Raw genomic sequence first — 20,451 nt, 5'->3', positions numbered from 1 at the left:
CTCTCAGATGATAACAAAAGTCAGAGCTGTAGGAATGGGCCTTGAAAGGAAAAAAGAATGGGATATTCTAACAGGGGCATAGCAGGAAAGCATCAACGCTGGGCCCACTGTCCTGGCTAGGAGCAAGGAAGGATGGAGGAATCTGTAGAAATGTGTGACTGGAAGGCAGAGTCAGTCTGGAGGACTTAGATGTGGCCCCAGAGCCTTCAGTATGACCCACACTAGGGATAACTCCTCTCTGGACATCCACATACTCTATTCATCTCTCCATCTACCCACTCACATCAAGGATGCACTGACCTCTCTACCATGCCAAACCCAGGCAAAACCAAGCTGTGGCAAAGTTACACATGGAATATCCCATATTGTCAAGACAAAGCTCATAATATGTTCTGGCAAATCTGCATGGCAGAGCCTTACAGTTTCCAATGACAAAATTGTATTGTTGTTGTTGTTTTCCTTAAGCAAAGAGTCTTGCGGACCCTAACACGGAAGAGTTTTATGTCACCACCCATGCCCTGTCCATACCCCCTCAGCACTCCTGATCAAGTGTATGCACCAAGGGTGTTCCTCCTGCAAGAATGCACCAGAGCAGGGAGTGACAGCCCAGTTGGCAAGTGGGAATCAGCCCCCCCCCCCGGCAGCCCTCTACCAACAGCAGATAGGAGCTGGAGGCTTAACACGAGGCATCTCCTTCAGTCGGAATGATTCAATCTGGATTTTTCTCTCTCCCTAAGTCCCCAGCCACTCCACAGAAACCTATATCAGCTTCTTTCTCTTCCCTTCCCAGACCAGATGGGACAGGGTCCAAAAGACTGCCTGGATGAGCCAGAGTTCTCCAGAGAAACAGAACAAATAGGCTGTACCTATATAGAGAAAAATAAATTTTTCTGAAGGAACGGGTCCACTTGATTACGGAGGCTGGCAAGTCCGAACTTCACAGGGTGCACCTGCAGGGCTGGAGACCTGGGGAAGAGTCACTGTGTTGTAGTTAGCTTTGGCATCACAGTGACCAAAAGGCCCAGAAAGAGCCACAGAGAGGAGGATAAGTTTAATTTGGCTCACAGTTTATGGTTGGCTGGCTCCACAGCTCTAGGCCTGAGGTGAGGCAGTTGAAGAGCATGGCAGAGTGAAACTGCACAAGACAAGGCAACCAGGAGGCCGAGACAAAGTGAACTCTGCTTAGCAGGGACAAAATCAAGCCCAAAGGCATACCCAGTGACCTACCATCAATGATTACCAATCAGTTAATCCATTTCAGTGGCTTGGCCACTAATGGGTTCAGCTCTCATGATCTAATTGTTTCACCTCAGAATATTCATGTCTGACACATGAGTTTTGAGGGCCACCTCCTATGTACCATACTGTTACAGTCAAAGGGTAGAGGCTGTCTGCTGGCAGAATTACCCCTTGCTTGGGAGAGGTCCATGCCTTGTACTTTCAAGCCTTCAACTGATTGGACAAAGCCCACCTACATTAGTGAGGGTAATCTGCTTCACTCAAAGCTCATCAATCTAAATGTTGATCTTATCCCAAAACAGGCAACAGGCAAACTCAAGGAAACATCCAGAATGATTTGGACCAAATATCTGGGGACCGTAGCCCAGGCAAGGTGACACAAATAAAATTAACTATCATTCCTCCCTCCACCATGGAGAGCAGGTTGTTTCTTGGAGTGAGATCACCACTCCAAGAAACAACCTGCTCTCCATTCCTGTAACAGCATCTGATCCTGGGGAACCTAACTTAAGGACATTGTATTTTTAGGATAGTTATGACTTGGAAAATAAATGCAAACATATAAGTTGTCATTTGTCTTTCAAAAGCCCAGTGGCCCAAGAAAGAATTTGGCCCAGAGTTTGGGAACCGCTCTATCACAGGTGCTGGTGTTTAAGGCCTGGAAAAGCCCACACCATCTCTGAGGCAGTGTAAACACAGATGTTTCCAAAGTCATCAATCATGATTTTAGAAAGACCACAGCATTCCTAAAATGACACAGATCTGGGGACCCTGCTGCCAAAGAAATCCTTTTCTTTCCTGCACACATCCTACCCTGAAAGTTAGAACTACTCTGAGTAGATAAAGACTCTTCTCTGAAAGCCATCAGGGTACCCAAAGCAGCAACAATTCCATCTTAAAACAACACCTTTATCCAAGGGCTTAGAAGATGTTCCCAAAAGAAAACACTGTTTTTTTTTTCTGACGTCCCTAAGAATACAGGGTCAGAGCCTATGTGGCAAGACGGAACCAAGGGACTCATGGAAGTCACAAAGACAATTTCCATCTCGGAATGGAAATTGCCGGAAGACTGGAGTTGGGTTGCGTCTCAGGAATCCCCCGCAGTCATTTGCCGCATCACAAGACCCAACCTTCTGAAGTTGAAGATCATCGCCTCCTCCTCCTTGTATTTCATTAGCAGAGATCGGGTTAATAAAAAAGTTTAAAAGTTGACCGGCTCCCCCTGGAGATTTATTAGGCCTCCTCCGTGAGGCTGAGCTGGGAATGGCAGCCGACACTCTCCTCTCTCCAGAGCTCCCTCTGTCATCTCCCTCTGTGGTCCCTGAAGTCTGCCAATTAAAAACCTCCTGGATGACATTCCGCTGCTCGAGTTATGCACACATAAATCACTGTAATAAGAGAAGATTGTTATGTTAACCTTCGTCGTACAACCCTTTTCCTTTTGTGAGAAATATGAAAAAAACATTCATTTGTCTGGCACCAAAGAAGCCATTTCCCAGCAGATGCCTGGGAGGCCCCTGGGGTGTCGCCCCTTCCTTGCAGTGACATAGGCGGTGCCTCGTGCACCGGGAGGCATTACTCAACCCCGAAACGGCGCAGCGACCAGGCCATAAACCAGGCAGCATGACGTCAGAGACAGGATGCTCTGAAATAAATGGGGAGCTGGTTCGATCTAGAGGAACATTTTTCCATGTTTAACCAAGCAAAACTAGACACATTACTGAGCACACAGTCTCAAAGGTCAGTTCAGTAAGGAGACCAGCGCTGGGGAGGGGGAGACCTGGCACTTTCAACGGCTCTGGAAGGAACCCCCCAGGTGGCTGGAGATTCACTGTCAGGACGAGGGGCTGGTGTGCAGCAACTGTGACTTGGGCTTGGACGTGAAAGATTACCTCCTTGGGCCGAGCCCCTGCGAGCAGGCAACCGCTGCAAACGAGGAGGGTCAAGGTGGCAACCTGGGTGTGGTCCCTCATCTCTCTGCAAATCTTCATGCACCGGTCACAAAATTCCCTGGAGATGTATCTGTCATGTGCCCCAAAGCAAACAAACAAAAACAGAAAGGGAAATATCAACCACAGAATAAATATTAACAATGTGTTAATTTCTTATATCTACGTGTTAACTTTAGAATAAAGATGATGTATATTCGTTGAAAGACTTTAAAACATCTAGGTATGCAATTGGGTGGCTTCTCATTATATTCAATCACTTGGGATTAACTAAACTAAGAGCAAAGTACCCCCAGCTGAGGGCTGGGGTGACCTGCCATTTGGAGGCAACCAGAATCCAGTTGTCATGGAATGTCCAAGTGGTGTCACCAGCCTTGATTAAAAAAAATAAAAATAAAAATCTGACATTCAGAGCTGCAACTCAAAGACACCCATCTTTGTGGGCCAAACTAAATTAATTAAAAACACAATCCTGGTGATTTCCTGTCACATCACATGGATCTAAAGGAATTAAATATTTCCCCAAAAAATGAAATAATGGGTTGGAGGAGTTGGTGGAGAGGGGACAGAACACAATTTCACTTATTTCACAGTCAAAATGAAATTTTAGTCTAGTTCCCTCCAGAGCAACCCACTTGCCCTTGGAATATCGATATGTCCTGTAAAGAATGTTCTGAAATAACAAACTGCACCTGTTCCACTGAACTCTCGGCACAGAGTCATTTTTTACATCTCATCCTCTTGTTTCCTGTTTTTATCCCCCTTCAAAAGATGAAGGCGTGAGATGCCTTTCTCTTTAACCTTGGATGACCCTCACCACCACCACCCCCGCATGCTTGGGGCATGGAACTTTCAGTGCTAAAACCTATGATGTCCCAAGCAAAGGGACAGCTGGTCGCTTCCTTTAAGCAAACATTGAAATCTTAGTTTGAGCTGCCAAGACATGATCTCTCCACCCAGTTGCACTGTTTTGCAGGGGCAGACATGAGAACATGTTCTGCAGGCAGTGGGAAGCAGCCCTGGCATAGGCAACCTGAGCACTGCCTTATTGTAGTCCCTTTATTCTTTAGCTAAAATATGTAGGAACCATTAAGAGTTTAGGACCAATATATCTCAATGCACTCTTCATAAGAAAAAAAAAATGCAAGTTTAGGATTTTGTGAGCTCTATAGCACAAAGAATCAATAGTGTGCGATCTTTTAAATACGTGGAATGCAATGAGCATCTGCCCACAAATCCAGTAGGTCTCACACGTAGAAACACCATGGTGTGACCCACATCCCTCATTCACCCTCTGGGGTTTCAAAGGGAGATTTTGATAAGGCTCCATGGGGCATCACCATTAAATCATCGTTCTTTTTTTTTTTTTTCTGTATACATTAAGTTGATAATAACTGAATCCCTGAATTTTTCACTAATCTCTGATCCACATTAGACTTTTCATTCTGAAAACATTTGGTCAGAGGATAGAGAAAAACAATGAGGAGAAGGAGGAGAAACCAATACTGAATGCCTGCCGTGTACCGGGCATTACACTAAATGCGTTGTACCCTATGACAAGGTCTTCTGTGGGTGCAATTTTGTTGTCACCTAGTACTTCGTCTCCCATCATTCTCCCAGCAAGTGCACCCATTCTGTCATTGCCCTCTTCCCACATGGGTACCCTGAGGTGCTAGGAGAGCCTCATTCAAGAATGTGCCAGAGCCCAGCTTGCCCCAGGTCTAATTCCAGAGTCTGTTTTCTCAACTACTCCCCCTCCAGTGACACTTGAGGTCCCAATTCCTTGACCCTTTTTTGTTCTCCCTACCCTTCCCCAAGCCACATGCTGCTGCTAAGGACAGAAGACAAGCAAACAGGATGGAGAAGATGGTACCATGCAGATAACCACACACCCACAAGGGGACAGCATGGACCGACACCTGGGATAGTTGTGCCCTGTCCGTGCTGAGATGGGAAACGGGAGCTTATTGATCATGAGCACCTGGGACATTCTGCGCAGAGCCAGGCAGAGCTCCTCGGGGAAACATTTGTCCCATGAAAGCATCCACACAGATGAAGCCTGGGGAGGACGTGCCATAGCCTCGTTGACTCTCTTTCCTTCCAGGCAGTCATGGCTGACCACCCCAGCAGGGAGAAGCCCATGAGCCCTTTCACTGAGAAAATCCTGATGCCCATGGCCATCTTGCCGCAGTAGGGTGGGCCAGCACGCACGCGGTCTTCTCCTTGCACTTGTTTATTTAACAGTTTGGACCTTGCCTGTTCAACCTTGAAAATATCTCAACTATGTATATACTGTGTTCTGAAGTGCTTCTTTATTAAGTCACTTTGATCTAATTCATCACACACAAAAATCTCCAACAAGTACCCAGCATCCTTTTGGTGGTGGGTTGGAGGGGGGCATGCGGATCACGTGAAGGTAATAAAAGGAAGCATAAGCCCCCGTTTCCCCGTGGCTCGAGCCGTTGGTGCCACGGGTTCAAAAATGTAATTAAAAGAAGACTGTCGATTTCACCGTTGTCAAAACGCCATGTCACCCCCTGAAGGAGAGGCGCGCTTTCGTCAATTTCCCCAACCTTGCCAAAGTTTCGGAGAGACCCTTCACTTTATAAATCAACTCACAGCTTAGAACATCCTGGCAGCCCCTTCAAGGAACCGATGGGAATGACAGGGAAAGAGAGGATAACCATCATAGCTTGACTGGATACAGGTGTTTGCGTTTACAGACGAACCACAAACGCCTGGATCTTTGACAGGCGTTGATGCTATCAGTGAATCGCAGCTATTATTGGCTCCGGTCGCCAAGGGCTGGGGGGCCCTTCCCTTAGCAACATCTCCGAGGCTGATAACATTTGGCTGAACTTTTCAGATCGTAACCTCCCTTCTGACTTTCCGCAGTCAAACCCGCCTAAACTGATCAGAAGAAGAGACACGCAGTGAGAAGACAAGTAAAATATTATTGACTGCACTGTTTCATGTCTATTAGGAAGAAAGAGCAAAGAAGGGAGGGAGAACCTTACAGCTTGACAGGCTTCAAGATAATCAGGGGAGGAATCAAGGCTGCACAGTAACCCTCAGTGAGGCTGGAAAACCACTGGCTTACAAGAGGTCATTGTGCTGTGCCAGGAACAAACAGGGCGCCGGGCACACAGGGCGAAATTGCATTTCTCCACGGGATCCCCGCTCCTCCTGGCTGTTCCTGCAGCAAAGTAGGGGGTGGGAGACAAAAAGGAGGAGCCACGTGGTCCAAGGAAGAGGAAGGTCTTCCTCCTCCTCACCCCAAAGGCTTTGGTTTCTGGATGCAGCAACACATCCTGGCCTCTCTGTGCACCCAGTGCCTCTTTGTGCAGGGCAGAGGTGGGACCTGTAAGGACAGGCAATGCTGCCGTTGAAGAATTTGGCTTTGGCAACCAGTACTTTCGATTTGCATTTTATTTCCTTGCTCCTTGTCCTGCTGCACCAGAACCGACCTTCTTCCTTCCTCAAGGGCACATCCTGGGTGTGTGCATACAGGCTGCAGTGTGTGTTGGAGGGATGGTAACCGGGAGGGGTCCGTTGGCCCTGAATGACCCTGAGATCAATTACCAATATCTCCCAGGATTCCATAAATGAGTCATTTGGTAGAAGATATGCCTCCCAGTGTCCCAAGCCCACTGGGGGAGACAATACACCCTACACGAAGATAAAGGTCACTATCTGGGGCAGAGGTCAAGGTCTCAGACATTGACTCAGAAAACCAAAGAGTGAGGCCATGCTTAGCACTGGCCATTTGTCCTTGCCCAGCCCCACACCCATTTATACTCAGCTCCTGGTTTCATTGTAAGAGCACTAACAGATATTGCTCAAGGAGGTCCCAGGAAATCCACACAACCTTCGCCATCACCCTGTGGGTCTAATGCACCTCAGGGCTCTCTCTTTGGAGGCAGAGCCTATTTTTTTTTTTCCCTCCAACATGCTTCTGCTCTGTACTTCAGCAGCCTTGATATAGGAAACACTTCTCTAGTGGTTGTCCACAAAGCATCATCCTTTAGGGAAAAGCCTAAAGGGAAAGCCCTGATGTCCCTGGAACCATGTGGCCTTGTCAACTGGAGCTTCCTAGCCTGAAGGAAGAATGGGTGGAATGGGATTTCCACAAAACACCAGGAGAGAGGGGCCTAGAATCAGAAGATAGCAGTATTGGGAGGAACGAAGTCATCATTTCTGATTCTTTATTCCACAGATGGGGAAACTGAGGCACAGGGCAAGGAAGTTAAAAAAAAAAAACACTTGGGTTTACACGGTCCAGGTAAATTCCCCTGTGGCCCTTCCTGCCTCACCACTGCCTCACATTGTGCACTGATGTATGCACCTGTCCATGCTCCAGACACCCTGAGAACAGGGTCACAGCCAGCAGAAGCACTCGCCAACTGCCTAAGACCTGGCCAGGCTCTACCAGCTGGACCTGGGTCAGAAACTCTGGGCCAAAGAATCGGCATCTCTGTATCACACAGGGTAAACAGGATCTGCAGTTCTCCTCCTTGTACCCTGACCCCTAACCTGCTCCCATTCCCATGCTCTTACCACCCTGCACCTCCTCATTCCTAATTTCCCCCCTGCTCATCACCCTTCCAATCCTTACCAAAGAGCCTTCTGTAACCCAGGTTCCATGACATCAAGCAGTGATAATGGGGAGGATAATAATTATTTATTCAGCATTGCCCTGCGTAAGGTTCCATTTGGATCATTCAATCCCTAACACTCTGCTTTGCCGGATGGTACTAGTCACCCTGTCGTGGAAGCAACATCATTACTCCCATTTTAAGGGGAAACCCAGAAATCATACTCAAGTTCACCCAAAGAGAGTCAGGATTCGGACTACATTATTCCTCTAATTCAATCCTTGCCTATAACTGCCCCAGGATGGTGTTGCTCTATCACTCCAGGGGTAGCTGGTCTCTGAATTCTTACATCCCATGACCACCTCTCTGTCTACAGCAGCCTCTCCTCCCAATCTCTAGGCATTCCACCTTCCTGAGCCCCCTCTTCTCTGCTCCCCTATCCCACTCAGCCCAGCGTCCACATCGATGCCTCTGAACTCACTGCTGCCCCATTGGACACTCAGTTCTCTGGCCTCCTCCATCTTTTCCCAATCCTTAATATACAAATATCAACCCTGCTCACTCCTCCGTCTCCTATCCTAAATCCATGAGATGATGGTGTCTCATGGCAAAAGATAAGCAAGGAGACCTGTCCCTTTTGGGGTCCCCATCTCAGCTGTACCCTTTAGTCCCCTCCATCAGGGCTCTTTTGAGCTCCCTCATTCATTCCTCCCAGGGGCTCTTCCCTGTCCCATCTTTACACCTACAAAATCAGCACCATTCCCGGCCACACCTCCTTCCCCCTGGTCTCACCCACAGTCCTGTTGAAGACCCACCTTCCCACCCTGCTCTCTCCGGACACCCACAGTTTTCCTCTTTCCTCCACTTCAGCATCTCCATCACCACTGACTCAAAGCTCTCCCACTCGAAGACCACAGAAAAAGCATCCCGGACGTACAGCCTTGTTCCTCTCCCCTGCTTGAATCATCGTGACCATCCCCTTGCCAGACCTAATGGATTCTTCTCAGTCATCCTGCTGGACATCTCTGCTACAGTTACCACCTGTGACCATTCCCACCATCTTGAAACTGTCCACCACCTGGGCCTCTCTGGTTTTCTTCTTACCTCCCTCGGTTCCATCCATTTCTTCCTCAGTTCAGGTTCAGTTCTATCCATTTCTTCCTCATTTTCCACCTGCCCCATGATGAGGGTGACCCTCCAGGCTTCCACTGACAACCCACCCTGTTTTCCCTCCACACACTCCTCCCTACTCACAATGTTAACTGCCACCCCAGGCGCCAGCCCAAACTCTTCCCACAGACTCCAGGCTTCCATCCAAATGGGTTGGACATCTCCAGTTGCCTTCAGCCAAAAAATGTGTCATGATAAGGACCCAGTGTCTATGATTTTCTTCATGGTGATTTGATAATGTGGTTTCAGATTACAGCCTGGCTTCCTAGGGTGAGTGACCATGAGGATAAAGTGTGCTGTAAATGCCAATGGGTGCATTTCCAGGTCAAGGTCATTACATTTCTCAGAGCAAATTAATAGGTAATTCCCCCCAGCACCTGCAGGTGATGAGAGTCTGTCTCTGCTCTGATAACCCAAGTCCTGCCAAGGATGTGACCTTGGGATTTTGAGGGAAGAAAAAAGCCATCTCCTCTCCTGTGGTACCATGGGGTTGTATCCATCTGTCCATTGCTCTAAGCTGATTTCCCTTGTGCCCATTCTCACTCTGAACCCTCGATTTAGAGAGGAGTAGAGGGTGGATGAAGGACCAAAGTCAGCCTCCAGCTTTTCTGGCCTCCGCATTTCCAGTGTACTTAGAGGCACATGTGAGCCCGTCCACTTATGGTGCAGGACTTTCATTTGCATAGACTCCACAGGGAATGGGGTGACCACCAACTCCTGTTACGGAGCGCCACAGCCTTGGAGAGTGGTGATAGGTGGCCATTGAAGGGACACCTCCTTAAGCAGTCAGATGCTACTCAGATCTCACCATCAGTGCCCTTGACTTATGAACATGGAAACAACGCACAGACATTGCTACTCATGCTGGACCTCTTGGAAGCTCCATGCGGCCTGGAAACACAGAGGGCCATGGAAGGAAGTGCATTCAGAAGTACCCTCTGTCACTCACTGGCTGGGTGACTTTGGGAAAGTTTGTCTGAACCTCAGAATCATTATCTTAAAATAATATTTTATCACAATCTCACCCTGCATCTCACTGGGTTGATTCAAGCCTCTAATGTGCTTATCCTCTGGGGTGGAGAGCTGAGGGACAGATGATGTAGGCTGCAGGGATGGAGTCTTCCCAACCCTTCCCTCAGCTGTCCTGACCGGATTCCCTGTGCTGGTCACTCATTCATTACCCCCTCTTTCTCATCCTCCAGACTTGAGCTCTTGAGTCTCCTCCTCAGAAAGGACATCCGCCACCCACTCTAGGTTGCTGTTACCTTCTCAATAATTGCTCCATTTTATTTCCTGAAGAAAATATGAATAGCAATTTATCAACAACTGGAATTTTAAAATTTATTTATTATATTTCTTACTTGTTTATTAGCTGATGGTTCAAGGTCATCTTAACCACTGAAGTAGAAGTTCACTGGCTCATAGTAAGTTCTCAAGAAACATTCAATGAATTGCTAATGAAGGAATGATTGAGTCCACTTTCTCTGCCTGAGGCTAGATGTCACGGCTGTAGAACCTGATTCCTGGTTTGAGGTTCTGCTTCTTGTCACCTTCTTCCCAGTCACTAAGGAGCCAAGTTCCTTGGCTGCATGCATTTCCATTTATTTCAGGGAACCCAAGACAGCTTCAGTCCTTCTCTAGGATCTTAGCCCCTTCAGGAGAGTCAGACCTGAGTATAGTCCCCAAAGACCCCACTGTCAGTCTGTCCCCTATAGATAGTAATAAGTCCTCCATTGCAGATATGAACACTACTTGTCCCTGAAGGAAGTTTCTTCATTGCCTTCTTGAAACAGTGGACTCACCACCAAACAGAGCTGAGAGTTTTGTCTCCTAAAGCCAAGTCTAGGAGCAGAAACAGGCACTCATCCCTTCACCTACACTTTCTTTCCTCCCCAAACTGATGAGGAAATATTTATATGGTTTAGATATGAGGTGTCGCCCGCCCCCATGAAAATCCCCTGTGTTCATGAGGAATGTTCCAGAAGTGAAATGATTATGACAGTGACTAACCTTATCAGTGGATTAATCCATTTTGATGAATTAGTAATTTGAACAATTACTGAGTTGGGTGGTAACTCTAGGCAGGTGGGACATGGCTGGAGGAAGTAAGTCTCTGAGGTCGTGCCCTTGGGGATTATATCTTGTCCCCCTAGCTCTTCTCTGTGTGTTTCCAGGCTGCCACAAGGTGAGCAAATGTCCTCCACCATGCCTTTCCACCACGATGTTCTGTCTCACCTTGAGTCCACAGCAATGGAGTCAGCTGACCATGGACTTTACCTCTGAAGCTGTGAGCCCAAAATAAACTTTTCCTCCCATAAGTTGTTCTTGTCAGGTGTTTTGCTCACAGCAGTGAAGAACTGATCAACACAACAGGGATCCAACACATTCTTTGACATGTGCAACAAATGCGATTCGTGTCTGTGTCATTGCTCCCATCTTTAAACACTGCATGGAAGTTATGCCCAAACTCCTGGCTGGATAGAGCCCTAGACCATCCATTCTGTGCCCTGGTCACCTTTCCTTCTGGACTGTGAGCTCTGGGGGGTTAAGTTTGGGGCAGCTCTTTCAGCACAGAAAGAGTGTGCACATTTGGGCACAGCTTGCTTGTAGCCAGTAGACCAATGAGCCACTTTATTTGACTAAAATATATATTTATTCTGCAACTTGGCCATCTAGAGGAAGGAAGAAAGAAGAGAGATTGAGAAAGACACAAGAGATAGACAAAAATGGAAGGAAGGAGATGCACACCCAGGAATGAAGAAAAGGCATGAGCAAAAGAAAAATGGAAAGTTAGTTTAAGAGAAACACCATCCCCAGGGCTACATCCTCGTTCCCTTGGCTTACTGCCCTGTAACGGCCCTGAGATGCAGAGGGGGTAAACATGGGGACCTTCCAGATACCAGTAGGCTTTGAGAGCAAAGGACTGGATTTGAACTCTGGTGTGGTCCATGGAGAGGGCAGTGGACCCTTAGAGCCTCATCCTGCTGTCCCCACACACTTCTGAGTGATGAGAAGAGTGGATCAGCCACACTTGAGGCTTGAATCAACCAGGTGAGATGCAGGGTGGGATTCTGATAAAAGCCCCATAGATAAGGATTCTGAGAGCCAGACAAACTTTCCCCAGCTACTGAGTGTCAGAGGGGGCGTCTGAATGGAGGCTTCCTTGTTACTCTTCCTCCCACCACACTCTGTGTTTTCAGGCCAGGATGGAGCTTCTGAGAAGTGCAATAGTGAGAAGCTGTGGCCATGCATCATCTGCATGTTCATGACATAAACCAAGGGCAGCGATGTTGAGAGCTGTGCCAAAAAGAGTCATACATAGAAGCAGAGGAAGATTAAGGGAGAGAATTCGCCAAGATCTTTCCAGAAGGGTTATTTTTTAACATGAGGGAGGGAGGGGATATGAACAGAAGGTTAAATGGCACTGTCCAATTGGTCCAAAGGGTCTAAAGTCTTAACAGCATCCTGCCATCTGCCATCTGCATTGCTCTGTGCTATAAACTATATGAAGCTTAGTTCTACTCTGAAGACCCAGAAGCACAGAAGGAGAAAAATTGTCCTTGGGTGCAATGACAGTCGTCAGAGCAATGTCACCCCAAATCTTGAAGAAACTCAGGTTTGCCTAGAAGAAACCTGGACTGTCCTAGTCCTTGTTCAGAGATTTACCAAGCTATCAGAGGAGTTACCCTTCTCAGGAAGCCAGAACAAAGCTCTCCTGATCCTTTGGTCACTCCACCCTGGCCTCTAGACAAGCCAGTGACTCCAAGTCCCAGGGAGAAGCCCCATGCCTCACACCTGATAGGTGGGCACAGAAGTTCTCCGATTTCCTCCACTTCACATCCCTCAGAAATCTAAGGAAGGATGAGTGTGAGACTTCAAGGTCCACTGCCATCCAGGTGGACCACACCAAAGTTCAAATCCAGACATTTGCTCCAAAAGCTCAGCAGTGTCTGAAAGGTCCCCATGTTTGTCCCCTCTGTACCAAGAGCCTGCGTGTTTTTAAAGGGGTTTTCATAAACACAGACTCCTTCAACAGCAAGTTTGAATTTATAAACAGTTACTCTTGTTCAGAAAAGCAGCAAGGAGCAGTTTTATATAAAAGTTACATCTCCATTTAAGAAAGAATATATAATTCCACATTCCACTGTCCCTCGAACTTTATTCCCGTTTATGTAGATCTTAATACAGTTATATAGTCGCGGGGCTAACGTCCCCTCCGGATGGTAATGAGGTCCTCTCGAACCCTTTAGCTGCTATAAAGTATGCAGAAGTTAAATGCACAGATGGAAAAAAATTTGTCTCAATTTTATACTTCTGCAAAATGGTAATTTTGTACTTAAAATGTACAAGATGGATGTTCAGAAATATAGGCTGATAGCCTAAATTATATTTGGTCATAATTTATGTAGTACAGTCCCAAAGAGATACAAAAAGGCAGAGCATAATTTATCTGCTGGAATCAGTGATAGCTTTGCTAAAACTCCCATTTATTCCATCCCCCATAGTTTTAAGCAGCCTCTGTCCTCAGGGCTCACTCTATTTAAGTTCCCCATACTGCTGTTTGATCACATATTGTAGTCTATAATTTGCCTATCATCTGAAGCAAATTTAGGTCCCAGAAGTTATGATCTCTACATAGCAACCACTTTATTTGGTAAATGCAAAATATTTATAGCAATATAAAAACCAGATGAAAATAAAATTTCTATAATCATTGGAACATACACACTTTATCATTGGGGCTCATAAGACTATTAGTGTAGGACTAGCATGTTGCCTAACACAATTACCTTTGGACACTCGCTTGAATTTGCTGATGCTTAGGAACCAGAGAAACTTTTTCTCCAGCATCCCTTCCATCTTGTCAATAGGAGGAAACATCCAGGCACAGGCTCCAGATGAGTTGCCCTAAGGAAAATCAGGTGGAAGACAATGGCCAGGTGAGCCACCCTTGTGCCTCAGATGTGGGAAGGAGTTTCCAAGGTGAAAGAAACCACTTGGTGAGGACACTTCCCTGGACCGTTTTACTCCTTAGCTCCCAAAGAGGTGGAGCAGACCAAGGAACACCCACCATCATGCCACCTTTGAGCCAGTCAATGAAATCCTGCATTTATCAGATGCTGTGGCTCCTTCTTTGAGCTTCCCTCCACTGCTAGACTTTCATACCTCCAAAATATATCTCCAAAATGTTCCTCGCAGACGCTCAGGCTGTTATGGGATGCGGTCCATCAACAGCTCCTCTGTAAAGCAACTTGTTCTTCAAAAAAGGGTGGGGAGAGGCTTAAAAGAGGTGAGGATGAGCAAGCCCCCAACTGAAATGAGCCATTGAAAACCAGAGTGGGTGGACCCCCCTGCAGGGTAGAGCTCATCATTCTTTCATGATCCACATCCAAAAGAGGAAACTGACCGTCCAAGAGGTCACCCAGCAGAGTAAGTGATAGAGATGACACTAACACCCCAGGACAAGACCCTATTCAAGCCAGCAGTCTCACCTATTGTATTTTGCAAGGAGGGAATGCAGGACTCTTGAGTTTTTCAAGGCATCTCTGGGGAGATATTGCTTCTTTATCCTCAGACCTCTCTCCACCCACCTCGGCCCCCTTCCATCCAGCCCTCAAGGCTGCCTTCAGCTCAGTGAAGATGAAATAAAGCCTCAGATACATCTCTCTGATAAAAACTTCAACTGAAGCCTCATATATTTTGTAGATACTAAAGATCTCATGGCTCTTTGAAGACGAGTGTTAGTATTAATCATCGTGGTTGTTCAGATTATTTTCTCATTTTTAACATTGTCCAAACCCTCCCACCAAGGAGCCACCATTTCTGCGTCGTAGGCAGCCAGACCCTGTGCGATGCCCGACATGTCTTTAGTCCCTTCCTTCTGTGCAACTGAGTTTCAGCTCCAACTCCCAAAGATTTTTTTTTTTCATTTCAAAAAAATTTTCCCCAAACATGGCTTAACCAGAAATCACCTGAGCACTTATTTGAACAGAATCCTGCTGAAATCCAAATATTATTCTACAATGTCTTCTTTGAACATTGCTTTTTAGGCATCACACTGGAAGGAGAGAGAAAGAGACAGACAGAGATGGGGACAGAGAAATAATATGATGACCTCAAATGAGAGAAAGACATTTAGGCAAGTCTATGGAGAGGAATATCGGTTTCATTTGCCTGTGGCCTATCAATCAACGTAGCTCCCCATACTTGGGTGGACAGAGCAAGGATCCCCGGCCTGTACACCCATTTGGTAAAACAAATCCGAGAGGACAGAAGGGCAGAGGAAATACCTGGGTCTTAATTTTCTCCTGATTCCATGATTATTTCAAAACCAGTTATAGGCTCATAAAGTATCAGAGTGGAAAGGAAACCCAGCGCATAAGAACTGTTCATTTTACAAGGAGGGAAACTGAGGAATAAAAAATAAAAATAATATAGCAGTAAGGATTAGGAAGGTCTTTGTTTGGGTCTCTGTTGTAACGTGTAGGCAAGGTGTATGACACCCAAAGGCACTAAGTATTGCAATCAGTTGGGATTTCAAAGCTATCTGACATGGAGAACCATCATGACTGGTCCCCAGTCCTCCTCTGGCCTAGGAGAGAAAGACATTTAGGCAAGTCTATGGAGAGGAATGTCGGTTTCATTTGCCTGTGGCCTATCAATCAACGTAGCTCCCCATACTTGGGTGGTCAGAGCGAGGATCCCCGGCCTGTACACCCACACTGGACACTTGGTTTGCACTTAGCCTCAGACAACCATGTGAGTGGCTCCACTGAGATTAAAAGTAAAGGCCAGTTACTTTCCCAAGGACACACACAACCCAACAGAGAACTCTAATATATAATGTTACCAATGACTTTAGAGGGAGGAATTTCTAATGATACCTGGGGGAGTAGAAGACAACGTTCCTGTTGAATCTTGCAGCATGAGATGGTATTTGCATGCAGCAGACAGTTTCCAAAGACTCCAATAAATATTTGCACAAAGACCACAGTCCGAGGAAGGGACAGATGTGCACAGACCCAAAGGAGAGAGGCTTTAAAATCCACAGGAAGCTCCTCTCCAAGTGTTCAGCAAAGGGGAATGGCGGTTCATTGCTTTCTCAGGACACATGCAAACCAGCCCTGCCTCCCAGCCACCCCGCAGCAAAGAGCTTTTGATGGGCAATATTACAGAGTGCTGGAGTGAAAGGCACCACATAAAATCAAATTCTCTTCTATTTTAAGTTGAGTGGTGCACCAGTTCAGCTTTAAAACCTAATTTCTTAAAAGTTTCAGAGGGGGGGAAAAAATGTTCCTTTGCAATTGGAATCGAGTCCACATAAATTAACAAGCCAGCTCTACGTATCCATCTTTCAGAACTTTCCTTGATTGTTCATTTTAATCAAGCGGCCCACATTCTTTGACTTTTCATCCTTCACTGCCCAGAATGATGCACTGCAGCTACTGATGACACACAAATGTTAATTTTGTTGAAGTTCAAATATCAGCCAAAAAGGGCCTATTTTAAAGACTGGTTGGCAAACACCGGCCGAAAATGAGGACAGACTGAATCAAACACCACCAAAGAAATTCAGGGGAGAGAAAGCTGCGGCCTTAAACTCAGAAACTCACAAGGTTTCGTCTCTAGGTCCTCAATCTCTCCAAGGCCAAGAGTAGAATCACTGATTTCTACAGCTGTAAGGGATCTCAGACATCATCCCAGCCCTGCCCAAGGTCATTCAGCCTGGTCGTGGAAGAACTAGTTAATACACATGACCATCAGTAACGGAGGTTTCATAAAATGTAAAACAACACATCTTGAGTCTTTCTGTCATGTAACATGTTTCAGGCATAACAGGGCATTTATCTCACACACACGTGCATACACATGCGTGTGCACACACAATTTTAACTAAAGGGCTTATTTTCAAACCCTGGCCCACTGTTTCACCAACCACCCAGCACCCCCACCCTGTCTTCTACAGCATAAGACATCATGATTGCCCTGTGAGGGCACAGGAGTGACAGGTAGTGGGGTTCCAACAGGAATTGTACACTTGAGTGAAGAGAAACCATCAAGTTCGCATGTCTTCATAGTTACAATTAACTGAAACTTGTCATCTGTTTGTTTATTTGTTTGCCTTCCCACTAAGGAAAACTTCATCCAAAAAAAGGACCTCATCTGTATTAATCACTGCTGCATCCCCAGATCTACAATAGCACCTGTGTGACCAGTAAGCACACAAAGAATATTTTTGTATGAATGAAGAAATAAAAAAAATTCTGGCCAGTTACAGTGGCACACAACTGTAATCCCAGCAGCTCAGAGACTGAGGCAGGAGGATCATGAGTTCAAAACCAGATCAGCAACTTAGCAAAGCCCTAAGCAACTCAGGATGACCCTGTCTCTAATAAAATATAAAAGAGGGCTGGGGAGGTGGCTCAGTGGTTAAGCGCCCCTGGGTTCAATCCCTGGAACCAAAAAAAAAAAAAAATAGAATTTAAGCAGGTCTGTGGAGAGGAATGTGAGTTTCATTTGCCTGTGGCCTATTAATCAACGTGGCTGCCCATACCTGGGTGGACAGAGCAAGGATCCCCGGCCTGTACATCCATGTTGGACACTTGGTTTGCACTTAGCCTCAGACAACTCTGTGAGTGGCTCTACAGGATTTTCCAAAGCAGGTTTTAACTATGTAAAGTCTCTGAGCAAAGAGGTCAGGAGCCTGAGGGTCTCCAAAACTTTAAGAACCATCTCACAGCAATATGGCCCCAGAGAATAAATTCAGCTGAAGATGGTTCCAGGAGTCTCAGTGGCTTTGCCCCTGCAACGCCAACATCATGTAAACAAGCCATCAGCAATGACGATTACCAGTTTCTGGAGCCCGTCAGACTAAACCATTCACAGTGGCAGCCCATCTTTGGGAAGAACAGATGACTTCAAAAAAAATACGACTGTAGCTATTCCCTGAGTGATATCTCTCGATCTTGAAAAGCAGAACATGTTTCATTTGACTTATAATAATTGCATTCTGTCTTTTAACCCTCAACGTGTTAAGTATCATCATTTCCTCTGGGGATGAAAAGATCTGGGGTTAACAACTTTCTCTTTTAAAAATTCATAAAGGTGCAAACAAACAGCATTACAATCCAGTGGCTACACATTGCAAGAAGCCAAGGGAGAAAGAAGGAAAAAAAAAAAAAAGAAAAAAGCAACAACAACAACATTACCCCCCACAGGATACTTGGCAATTAACTCCAGCTATGTCAGCAATTTTTTGAAAAATTTCCTAAACATGGAGAAGGCTCATCTCACCATATGAAAAACAAAGCTACTGCAGTGACTCTCCCATGCATTACAATGTGTGTGTCTTACTTCTTAACCAAGCCGCTAATCACGCAAATTATTGCAACTAATTACATCTGAAGGTCTAATTAATTCTTTCAGTACCACATCATTTAGTACGCATTCACAACACAGCACCTGTTTTGAAAATCCTTGCAGTTAATTTGTTTATAAACAAACACTATTTGCATAAAATGTTTAATGAATGGTTTAACCGTTAGTACAATACTCCAGTTTTGTCTTAGTAGATTTGAGGTCATCAAAGGCCACGATAAATTAATTTTTAAACTATACAAATTAATTTAAATAGAATGTGTGAATTTCTCATTAATAAAGAAAACATTTCCAACATGTTAATTAATATCTCTGTAACAGGCTAATTACTCCCTGCACAACAAGTACATCTTGTAAGCAAACCTTAAAGATTTGGGGGGCAAAGGAGTGGGACTATTTTTATGCTGGGGAAAAAAAAAGTGCAATTCAGAAAAAACACACACACACACGGCCCAATGACAGCAGAGAATTCACCCTTTAGGACCAGGAAAGGAAGCAGTTCCCTTATTTTAAGGATACAACACATTAGAGTCATCCAGAATGGGAGAGTTGAAAACATTTCTTTCACAGGTGCAGTTCTCTGCAAAAAATGGTTAGAGGATGCCTGCCTTCTGGTAGAAACACACAATTAATGAAAATATTAGTTCTTCTGAAAGTAAAGATCCCTCCTATGAATTTAGGGCATATTAGCTGTATTTGTGTTCCAATGGTAAATATGGATTTCATTAAACAAATCTGCATCTTAACACCAGAGTCTGAGGCTCAGCCGTTATCATTCTCCCTGTGGCAGACCATGGAAAGACACCTCACACGGAAAGTAAAGAGGAACAACGTTATTGCTCAGCAGTGAACACAGCCCCTGCAAAAGCCATCACTGAAATATGTTCCCAGCCCTAAAGTTTGTTTCTGATTTGCAAGCATTTTCACATTTGATAAGCACCTGTTGTAAATTTACATCCACTCAGGAAGTATTCTTATGATAGGGAGCCGAGTGCTGTAAAGCATATTTATATTCTTACCCTTGTGTGGCGTTGCCCCTTAATGCACAGGCTGATGAAGTGACTCGCTACCCGGGACCCAGGGGGACCTCTACACCACCTGCTTCTCTAGGAATCCGCCCCTGAGGAGCCACTAGTCCCCTCCTCATGGAGAGGGTTTTGTCAGCATTGATCAGGAAGCACTTGGTTTCATTTTAAGTCTGTTCATTTGGAGAGAGAGAGAGAGGGGGGCGGAGAGAGGGAGTAGGGTGCAGGGTAGAACAACGGAGAAACAAAGAAGCACAAATACAGACTTCATGACACTTTCCTGGGACTGTCAATATATTCCCAAGAAAACAATGGGGGAAAACTAAGTAAAAGTCCCACCCAAACAGCATTAGGGCACAACAGGAACTTGCCCTGCCTCCGATTGGACCCAGATTTGCAGGGTGGCACTGCAGTCCTCTGAGGAACACACTGACCATATTGTCCCTAGGTCCTGATACCTCTTTTGGGGGGGCTAAAGAATGAAACTGTCCTAAGCAGTCGCCCTGTGAGCTCAGAGGACTAGGAAAAGCTTTTTGCTTTGCTCTTTTGACCGATAAACATCAGGCGGTGTCCTTGTCCCTGAGAGCCTGGGGTGGGAGGGTGGGGAGGGTTCGGCACACCTGGGTCCCCCTGGCCCTTGGCTCTACCACAAGGCCAAACATTTCCTATAAACCTCCAGCTCCACAGGAGACTCTTGGAATGTTAGACTTCAGAAAGGGCAGGCGCTTCCCACTCTTTTAAAATTCTTTTTATTCTTTCCAAGTTTCCCACCAACAGCTCTGCTGTAAAAATTCAGTGCTTAAGGGACAAACATTTCATGAGTACAGTCTGTGATGAGGAGAAATAAGCCATTGAACCTCTGTCAGGACACAGATGCATGCCTCTTTACCCCGAAAATGTGGAAAAAATAAATAGATAGATGGGTAATGGCTGTTGGCACCGGGCTTCAGAACACAGGCCCATTTCCACATTGACTTATTTGAGGGGAAGGTAGCTAGGAGAACCGTGAGAGGACCTACTCCAGATGCCAGCCCCATAGATAAGATGTAGAGTGCAGGGTGTCACCCTGCAGCAGGCACAGGGTGGGGGCTGTCT

The 20,451-nt window shown here is 45.9% G+C and overlaps 1 long non-coding RNA gene across 1 annotated transcript; it reads right to left on the bottom strand.

Moving 5' to 3' along the window:
* Positions 1-2,202: 2,202 nt before the first annotated feature.
* On the bottom strand, positions 2,203-9,036 carry LOC125612620. The gene is made up of 3 exons (XR_007343097.1): positions 8,888-9,036; positions 3,132-3,261; positions 2,203-2,627 (listed from the first exon to the last, which is right to left on the bottom strand). It is a non-coding gene; the product is annotated as an uncharacterized LOC125612620 (long non-coding RNA).
* Positions 9,037-20,451: the final 11,415 nt, after the last annotated feature.

Source organism: Marmota marmota, unplaced genomic scaffold (genome assembly GCF_001458135.2).
Source record: "Marmota marmota marmota unplaced genomic scaffold, marMar, whole genome shotgun sequence".
NCBI classification, from domain to species: domain Eukaryota; kingdom Metazoa; phylum Chordata; class Mammalia; order Rodentia; family Sciuridae; genus Marmota; species Marmota marmota.
This window is presented reverse-complemented; position numbering and strand designations above follow the sequence as displayed.